This window comes from Panthera onca, assembly GCF_046562875.1.
Source record: "Panthera onca isolate mPanOnc1 chromosome Y unlocalized genomic scaffold, mPanOnc1 haplotype 2 h2.ChrY_unloc_1, whole genome shotgun sequence".
Classification (NCBI taxonomy): Eukaryota; Metazoa; Chordata; class Mammalia; order Carnivora; family Felidae; genus Panthera; species Panthera onca.
In genome coordinates, this window is record NW_027675864.1 from 1,511,804 (window position 1) to 1,522,677 (window position 10,874).

The following is a 10,874-nucleotide window of genomic DNA, read 5'->3' on the forward strand; positions in this document are numbered from 1 at the left end:
CACAGGAAATATAGTTGATATTATAACAACATGATATGGTGAAAAATGGTGATTACACTTACCATGGTGAGCACTGAATAATGTATAGAATTATCAAATCACTATTTTACACACCTGAAACTAAAATAACACTGTATGTAATCTATACTTCAATAATAGAATTTTAAAAATGAAAAAAAAAAAAAGAGCATCTATTACCCTTGTTATCTGGGAAATTAAAAAAAAAAGAGAGAATAGGTTAGATATTTCATAGTTATTTTAGCCTGCATTAAAATATGTACCAATTAAGATGCTGCATCAAAACATACCCATGGTGATGGGGAAGACTTCTAGGTATAAAACAACAGGGCATATTAAGGAATTTGCTGATAGTTGATCATGCGGGAGTCTAAGGGCATGAGCAATTGGCCCAGGACCAGTAAGGATGCAAAGGTGGGGGCAGGGTGTGGATGGGAAAGGTGTTTTCTATCATGCTGGAGTGTGGGGGAACTCCAGCTTGGAAGGCAGTGATGTAATAACTTTTGCATGTTCCAAAGTCCACTCTAAGGGGAGTAGAGATATGAGCTCCATCATGAGGCTCCACTGATGCCAAGCAAAGATACAGAAGGGTGCGGCATAGAGGAAATGTGGTTGCCATAGTATCCACAGAAGTGAGTTACTAATTGAATCATACTGGTGAGGGAAGGAGAGGAATTACACTAGGATAAAGAATAAAACATGCAGAAGGAAATTGTGGGAAAATGTGATCGTTTGAGGTTCTTTGTGAGATGACCTCTTTACAAAGTGTAGGACCCAGTCAAGAATCGGAATGACTCAATTTCCTATTTTTACTTATACCCCCTCCCTATATTCAGTGTGATTTTTCTCTACTGTGTAATGCCTGAACCTCTTGTGTCCTTCCTACTCCAACCTTGCCTAATTAATACCTACTCACTCTTTAAGGATTAGTTCAAGATAGCACGCCACCTGAAAAGTCCCTTGTAACACTTCATCTCCTTCCCCTGAAGGCTGAGTTACATGGATTTTCCCTTCACACTCTCCTAATGCTCCATGCATCTTGGGATCATTACACCATAATATCTGTCTCCCCTACATGATTGTAAGCTCCTTGTGATTGTAAGCGCCTTGTGAGTAGGGTCTGCCTCCTCATCTCTAATGTCCCAAGCATATAGCACAGTGCTTCGTAGGACTCAGTTGGCTCTCAGTGACTGCTGAATGAATTAATGAATGTAGAGTGGGAATAGGAACATTTTGTCTCTCATACTGGGGTGGGGGTTGAACGTTGTGTTCAAAGGTGTGATTATGAGGTCTGAGTGAGAGTTTGAAGGTGTCTACAATCTAAGTTCTATCTATGAAATATGAGTTATTTCCCAGGGAAAGGTGAAAAAGATAGGTTGAGGGAAATGATGGAGGTATGGAATAGCTGCTGTGGGGAGAAGACCGCTTAAGATTGGCAAGAAGCTGTGGGGGTAGGTTGCCATCAGCAACCATAAAATCATAGTGAGTGACCCTAGTGACTGTGAGTCCCTGTAACAGTTCACTGGGCTGAGTGAGACAGAGGATGGGCTGACAGAGTGGAGGACTCATCCAAGCTTCAAGGCCACCTAAGCCGATGCAGCAGAGGACTAGGAGGTTCCAACACAAAGTGACATACTGAGGTGTATACACTGCATTAGGAAGGGAAGTGGAGCCACAAGGGATGATATACAGGGAAATGAGAGGGAGGAAGTAGGGACCACAAGTCTCTATCAGGCTGAAGAAGAGAAGTTGTGAAGTCAAGTAGTGAGACACCTGGTTAGGGGAGGTTATCTTCTGAGATATTGGCACGTTAAGTTTGACATTCTAGCAGGAGACATCTGGATGATCATAGAGCTCAGAGTACCATCACGGAAGTTAGCTACTGGAGGAAACTGACTCTTAAGGTTGTGGGAGCCAGAGAATTTAAAGAACACTGAAGCTACATTGCTAGAGCAATTTTACCAGGATTCTGAAATTGCCCACAACAGACGCGGGAGCAACATGAGAAGAAAGAAGAGTAGGAAGGGATTCCAGAAATGTCCATGAAAAAAAGGGTGGCGCTCTGGGATTGAATAGATGGACTAAGGAGGTGAAGGCAGGAACTTCAGGGGAGTAGAAAGATCATGGCCTGGAGGTGGTAACAAGGGGCCTGTAGATCACTATCCAGCCTCTCCCTTAACCCTGAAGGAACTTTCTCTCTGCTGGAGCAATGTCTCCAACCTCTACAACCTAGACAGCATTTATCTTTGTTCCTCATTCTGGCATCTTGATTCTGCTTGCTGAGACGTCTCTTAAATGGAGTCCCCTGTCTGATTCTTTTTTTTTTTTTTTTTTCCTCATGGGCATCACTACACGTCCCAGAATGTTATGACATCGAAACGAATATGGCCTGTTTTTCATTCCTTCATGTGACCGATAGGACCAACTCTACTGGACGTAGACTGAGTTTCACTCCAAATGATGATGGACTCAACATGCTACTTTGCCCAAGAAATATACTTGTATCTCAGAAGATTCTGCCAGAAGTTACAGTGATATCCAACCCACCCAACAGAGCTGGCAATTAAGGCAGCCTGCTAAGAACACATCAAAATGCAATCATGTTTTCTAGTGTTGCATCTTTTAGCATGTAGGTAGGTAGTCCAAAGCCAAAGAAGTAAAATATTTTAAGTTAGAGAATGAAAGGAAGGTAAACTGCCATAAAGGTATTTTAAACTGTTGGGGAAAAGGAGTAGAATATGAGTGTCATAAACTCACAATCATTCATACAGGACATCATACATATATTCCAGGAATTTTAAGATAAGTAACATGTGGTTCATATAGTAGAGAAAGCTCCACTATTGCCACTCTCTTGATGATCTGCCAATACGTGGTCACCATGAAAGCTGCCTGACACCTACTAAAAAACACAACGAATAACAGATGATAACGGAGCGCCCATGAAATACCATGGTAGACATGTGTGGGCAGAGGTTGTGAAGCCCAGAACATGGTCCCTGCCCTTAAGAAACCTGAACCTTAAGGGAAAGTGAAGTGAAACCAGTGAGAGTTATAACCTGTGTTAAAATAACTGGCTGATTTCTAGTCAGCATCAAGAATCAGACATGTGATTTCTGTGCAACTGTGAATATTGCCTCTGTGTTAGAAAGTTCTCTTGAGTTGTATAATGTTGCGAAAAACTGGCCTTTTCTGAGCCTGAGCAATTCCCACACTGGTGCATTGTGACACAAGCCTGTCAGATCAGTGGGCTCCTTGTATGCTGCTTCCTGCAGAATGAGCTGGCCGTTTTCTGTCTTCCACACCACCTGGCTTAGCAAATTGGATCATATTAGGGCTATTGTCTCAGAGACAATAAGAGGCATCTGTAACTGAAAGAGACCAGGATGATATCTTCCAAAGAGACTTTAAAGAGTAGAAAGGTCAACAAGACGAGTATAACTATAATCATTTTTTTAAACCCATCCTTCTCTTCCTCTGTTATACATGCTATCCTTTAGTAAAATATATAAAATCAACACATTTCTTTAATCTTGGCACAGAGTGTTGTGAGAAAGTGTATCTTACATTATGCAGCACATTTTTATGTAGAAAATCCTTCTGCATATATGAACTCTTTTGGTCCTCAACGCAAACACTATAGAAGTAAGAATTGTTGACACCATTTACAGAAGTCCATTTGGGGTTTCGGCTCCATTCACTCCACCACTACAGGTGAGTAAACAGTTACCTTTCCCACTCTCATGAGCAGGAGTTCCCCTCCTTACAGATCAGAGAAGTCTTGTTCTAAATGTCACCACTCTTTCTAGGCTCTGCCCTTCCTACCTGCCAATCCCTTCTGCTAATTCTCTCCATGCAATTCAATTCAATTCAATTCAATTCAATTCAATTCAATATATTCGATCCAATTCAACTCAATTCAATTCAACTCAATTCAATTCAATTCAATTGGCAATTAACAAAGGCTAACCACAAGTCAAACTGTATACTAGGAAGTGCAATGACCAAATTGACACCCTCAAGGAGTGGCCAAATTATCTAGGGAGACAGGGACGCAAATTATTGCAATATGGCAAAAATTACAGTACAGGGTACTGCCCATGGTACCACAAGAGTTCCAAGAAGGGACTAATTCACTCTGCCTGGTGGGATTAAGTAAGTAATGGTTGAGGCAAATTTGAAATATGAGTGATTAGGGTAGAGAGGGCTTCTCAGGCAGATGCAAACTTACCTATGCAAAGGTAAAGAAGTGGGGAACCGCAGGGAGTTCAATCTACTTCCTACGCATAGCAACATCCAATGTAATTGGAGAAAAGCAGCACAAAAGTTACTTGATGGCCACTGACCAAAGTGAGGTCAGAACGCTACTTACTCACACCCCTAGACCTCTATTTCACAACTTCCTTCTCCGCAAACTTCTAACTGTTCCCAACGCTTCTTCACTCTGGTCTTATAACTTTGCCTATTACCGCACTGAGAAAACCAGGTCAGTGAAAAGAGAATTTGCAAAATCACCTATCGCATCTACCATTCCATCTACACCTATTCCCTTGTGCTCTGCTCTCACCAACATTAATATGAAGGATCTGTTCATTCCTCTCCGGGCCAATTATCTTTTGGACACTAGACTGAAGTCACTCTCGCCCTGTTAAGAACATTTCTGTCAGCAGTTCTCCCCCACTCTGCCATATCATCATTTCCATTAGCAATATGGAAATTACAAAAATGCTTTTATTTCTCAAATTTTAGAAAGAAAAACCAAAGCCCTCTCTTGACCCTGCTCCCTTCCCTTCCCACTGCTGCCTCATTTTTCTCCCACATTTTGTCACAATGCTCCTTGAAAGAATTGCCTTCCTCCCTGTCTACAGTCATTCTCCTCCAATTCTCTGTTGAATCCACTCCAATTCGGCTTTTCCCCGGTGCTACAGAAACGGTTCTCATCACAGGTCAATGACATCCACTTTGCAAAACACAGTGATTATTTATATTTTAGTAATTTTTAAAGTGTATGCATTCATTTTGAAAGAAAGGGAGAGTGAGCAGGGGAGGTTATGAGACAGATGGAGGCATAGAGAGAATCCTAAGCAGACTCCACACTGTCAGCATGGAGCCCCACCTGGGGCTTGGACCCACAAATCATGAGATCATGACCTGAGGTGAAACCAAGAGTCAGACACTTATCCAAGTGACCCCCCCCCCATGTGACCCTGATGATCATTTATTTGACCTCATCCTATTTGACTTGCCATCAGCACTTGACAATTTGATACCTCCTTCCTTGAAACTCATTCCTTACCAGGCTTCCTGGACTCGAGACCCTCCTCATGTCTCGCCTACTCCTTCAGTGGCCACTGTGTCTAGTTTCCTTCTCTAGTTTTTCCACATCTTGCAGTACTTTAAGAGTTAGAGACCCCAGAGCTCAGTCCTTGCATGTCTTCTCTCTCATCCATTCTCACTCCCTAGCTGATCTCATGTGATCTCATACTAAGTAATCCAGACTAGAGTCCACACGAAACTTCTTAGTTTAAACTCCAGATGCCTATATCTAACTGCTTTCACAAAAATGCAGCTTGGATGTCTGATAAGCATCTCAAACTCACAATGTTAAAAAAAGCAAGTCCTGATGTTTCCCCTAAAACCCATGATCTCTAACAGACAACTTAAAACTACCACCAACCTGTGGTCCAGCCCAAAACAAACAAACAAAAACAAAAACAAAAACAAAAACAAAAACAAACTTGGTATCATCTTTTATATCTGTTTTTCTCATACCTTATATTCAAACCACAAGCAATCCTACTTGATCCACATTTTAATATACACACGATCATAATTTTCTCACTATGTGCCCTTGTTGCATCCTTATTCAAGCTACAGTTATTTCAAGATTACTATGGTAACCTCCTTATTGTGTTGTTGTTGTTGCTTGTATGCTTGCTTCCCACTCCATCCTGCTCCCCAGACAGTAGTCAGAATGATTTGTTTAACATATAAATTAGGGTCACCTGGGTAGCTCAGGTGGTTAGCCATCTGACTGTTGATTTTGGCTCAGGTCATGATCCAGAAATCATGAGCTCATGGGGTCAGAACGTGCATTAGGATCTGTGCTAGGCATGAATTAGGCATGAAGTCTGTTTGAGATTCCCTCTCTCACTCTCACTCTCTCTCTCTCTCTGTCTCTCTGTCTCTCTATCCCCCTGTGGGCACTCTCATAAATAAATAAATAAAGAAATAAATAAATAAATAAATAAATAAGTAAGTAAGTAAATAAATAAATAAATAAATAAAACTAAAATATTAACTTGGTCAGACTACTCAACTGACTTCCCATCTCATTGAAAATAAAAGTCAAAATCCTTATAATGACTTTCACATTCTTCGTGATATGCACCCCACACATACCCTCCCTGACTGAATAAATAATTGAGTAAATGAGTGAATGGTTGGTAGAGAAGAGGAACAAAGGATGAGATTAACCTTATAGAATTAAACAGATGATGAGCAACCTTCTAACTAAGCCAAGAAGTGTCTTCAGGTTTATTTGAATACAATGGGTAGTCATCAAAGTTATTCGGGCACAATAACTATCTCCTGTAAACTTTTCTAGGATCCAATTCATATGTCACCTTCTACACCAATCCTCACTCTTTACCAACCTCCCATTCCCACAAGAAATCCATCCAAAGGAAACTTTGCTACTCCTTTAATGTGTCACATTTTCAAACTTCCGTGTCTTCCTCTTTTATTTATTTATTTATTTATTTATTTATTTATTTATTTATTTATTTATTTATTTCCCTGCCTGGAATGCCCTTCCTTACTCTGTCGATTTGAAATATGCCTTCTCTAGAAGACTCACTTCAAGTGACTCTCATTTTTGTAAAGCACTCCCTGGGTGCCCCAGAGACTCATGTGTTTTCTTCTTTGCAATTCCAGGGTACATTTATCCACCTCTATTACAGATGTTATCAACTCAGTATAGTTAATTTGTTTGCACAGTGGCAAATCCCTGGATAACAAGGTCCATTATTAGTTCTAGATAAGACCTCTGTTCTTTGTATACAGTGCCTACAACCTAGTACGTGCTCAATGCATGCTTGATGAATGGAAATCAGGCAGGAAAATAGAATGAAAATTAGTAGAGGGAATATAAAAGAGAAACCAGGAGAGTCAAATGTTATCAAAAAGAAAAGAAGAGGTATTTTCAAGAAGTAAGGAGTGGTCCGTTCTTTAGAGTTTTGTGTTTTGCTTTACTTGAGTTCGAAATAAGCTACAGGTATCATTGCATTTAACTAGTAGGAGATACGTGGAAGTACAATCGTCAAATTTCAGTAGCATATGGCAGAAATTACCTTCTATCCAAGCAGTGACTTAGTATGAGGAATTGTGTGTTCAAAACATCAGGAGAAGTGTTAGTTAAGTGGGGTGTACACTGCACTCCCAGAATCCAAAGACAGCACTGCAGAATTGTCTTGCCAGAATAACCCCAGCAGACTCACTGGTCTGTCCAGGCAGACTCACTGGTGTTCTGGGCCTAGGGTATCACTAGGTAAGAGTCAAGTGTCAGTAGGTGGGGTACTTATCTGGAGAAATCTACTTCTGAGATTATTTGGGTTTTGGACAATTAAGTTCCTTGCAGTTATACAACTGAGGTCTTTATTTTCAGATTGTGGGATGGCCAGCCAGAGAAAACTCTCTGCTTTGCATGGGTGTATGGTGCATGGGTTCATGATGATACTAGGTTGGTCCAGAAAATCTCTCTCTATAATACAACACGACTACAGAAAAGGTATCTCTTCATTTTCATGGGTTGTCAGCATTAAGGTATGGAACGTTGGGTGCTATTTTTTTTCTATTAGAATAATGTCTACCACATTCTGTTTGTAAACAACAACAAAAAAAACGGCTGTAGAACCACTAGATAATAGTTTTCACCTTCTGAATTAGTAAGATTCAACAGAGAAAACTTCTGTTTCTCATATATATATATATATAATATATATTATAGTTTATAATATATTTATATATTTTTATTTATTTATATATTTATATTTATGTTTATATTTATATATTCATATGAATATGAATTTATTAAATAAATATATATTTATATTTATGTATTTTATTTATTTATTTATTTATTTATTTATTTATTTATTTATTTATTTCTTATGAGAAATTGGCTCCCATAAATGTGGACGGTGACAAGTCCCAAGATCTGCAGGATGAGTTGGCTAACTGAAAACACACGAGATCTGATGGCATAGTTCTTGTCCAATGGCTGGCAGGCTTGAATCTCAGGTAGAGCTGCTGTTTCAGTTTGAATCTGGGGACGAGGCCAATGTCCCAGTTTAAAGACATTCAGGCAGGCAAGAGTAATTCCCTAGTATCCATGGGAGAATCATCCTTATTCTATTCAGGCCTTCAATTGATTAGATAAGGCTCACTTACATTAAGAAAATAATCTGTTTTACTCACTGTACAGACTCAAGTATTTCCCATCACAAAACACCAGAAAAATGTTTGACCAAGCATCTGGACCTCTGTGGCCCAGTAAAGTTGACACATAAAACTAGCCATCATATCTTCCAAATTTCATGCAAGCACATGAAGCGGATGAACCTAAGCCCTATGAAGAACCCAAGCTACAAAGGCACCAGGCAGCCTGATAAGGTGCATTAGCACAGCGTCTCTCAAATATTTTATCCCCAACCTACGGTAAGGAACACATATTTCACCACAACCCAGTATAAGCATACACATACATATAAATAAAGGAAATAAACAACATTTCATGAATTATTGGTTATCCTTACTAAGTGTAAATGTCCTTTTATATTTTCTTATTGGTTCTATTTAATTTTAATCCATTCTTACCTTGATCCACACCTTCATGACCTTCCAAAAAACAAGGCATCATTAGTAAGGCGTACTGATTTTGAGGGTCAATCTTTGGGAAGTAATATTCCTTCAGTCATATGTTTCACAATGTCTGACATGTAATACCCTCTTTGTTAAGTTGAATTGAATACAGAAAATGGGCTTCCAATTCAGTCTTAAGACATACTACGAAAATTCTGAATCCTTTTATAGGGGTAGGTCCATAACTATCGAACAAAATGAAACAACAGGTACCAAGAGATACCCTTTTGATGTCTCCAACCCTATTCAGGAAGGCTAAGTTTACAAGCCCACCGAAACACAGGGGACCATTTCTGTCATGGGGAAAATGACCAACAACGGAATGTTCACGTGCAAAGAGCAGACAGGATTAATTATTATCAAGAGGTGTTGAAGCATGTAGAAATTGTCCACGTCTATGCCACTTATAATTAGTGCTTTTCTCCCTTGGATTATCATGTCAATGCCTAAGGCACAGTTAGAGAACATTGTTACCCAACAATGGCAGCTCTCAGGTTTCATGTTTCTGTTACACACCCCAATAGGTTGAACTGTGTCTCTGCAATAGTTAAGGCCCTAGAGAAAAATTCACCCACTTTGCACCACTCACTCTCCCTGATTAAGCTGCTATGCAGGGAAACGGCTTACTTTTTTAATGCTTGCTTTTTGTTCGTTGGATAAGCAGTAGACATATTTCTGATTGCAGCATTTCTATTTAACTGTACTCATGCCCTAAAGAGATTATAGGGATCAGCTCAGGGAGTCAACTTGAATTGATCTTCTTCCTCTCTATTGCAACATTACTGGCAGACGTTCACAGTCAGATTTAATTCTGTCTGACTGAGAAAAACTGAGGAATTTGGCTTTCTGAACCAAGACCACATTATGGAATTGTCTGCACTCAGTTGCAAAAGACTGTGAATGAAGAGGAGACAGGGGCATTATATGATCCAGGATGGGAGGTTGTAGGGTTAGCTTATGGTGGTTGTAAGGAAACCTTAATATTGTGTGAAGACTACAAAACCTTGAAATCCCTATAATGTGGATGGTCTGGGGACTCTTACCATATAGATTGTCCAAAATCTTGTTATATGTCCGATACAGAAGCAATAGAACTCATTCACTTAATAAGATTTAATGAGCACATACTATGTGATATTTAGAGCTCTACTCTTGTGGGAGAAGTGAATAAAGTACTCCAAAGATGTTCAACGGGGCTCAAACAGACTCTGGTCTCTAGCTTAGAGACCTCTCCTCTGGATTCTCCTTCCTCTGTTTGGTGCGTGTGCGAAAACCCCCACAGATATGGAAGCTGACGACTATAAATTACCCTCCCCACTGGACTCCACGCTCAGACCTTTGGTGAGCCAAACTGGAAATGCCCAGAGTCCAAGAGACCCCCAAAAACGAACCACCAGAGTCCAGAGTCAAAGCTAAGCAGCAAGGGTCATTTATTGCAGGTTCGAACCTGAACCTCTGCGCACTAATTGCCAGTGACGCTGAGAGGCCCCGAGAGAGGTTTTTACACCCCTTTTATAGACAGGTACAAACAAGTCATGGGGAAATCAGGAATTTTCCACAGTTACAGAGCTGCGATTGGTTGGTGTTTAAAGTTGGACACTTAGCAGTATTCGATTGGTTTCTGCCTTTAGGTCAGACCACAACCGGGGGTACAGGTATCACAATGATTGATCACGAATACACGGATGTGCCAAGCAACAATGATTGATCAGGAATACACGGGCACGCCAAGCAATTGCACAGAAGCGGAACAAGCTAGTTAGGCTTGGTTAGGTTTCAGTTTCCCATAACTTAAGCTTTTAAGTTTCAGTTTTCTCAGGCCTCTCAAACTCTCTGACCAAACTCTCTGAGTGCCACTTGGTTTTTCCTCCAGTGTTCCAACCTGGTTCCGTAACATACTAGATTGCTGACTAGGAAACCCAACCGCACTGGCC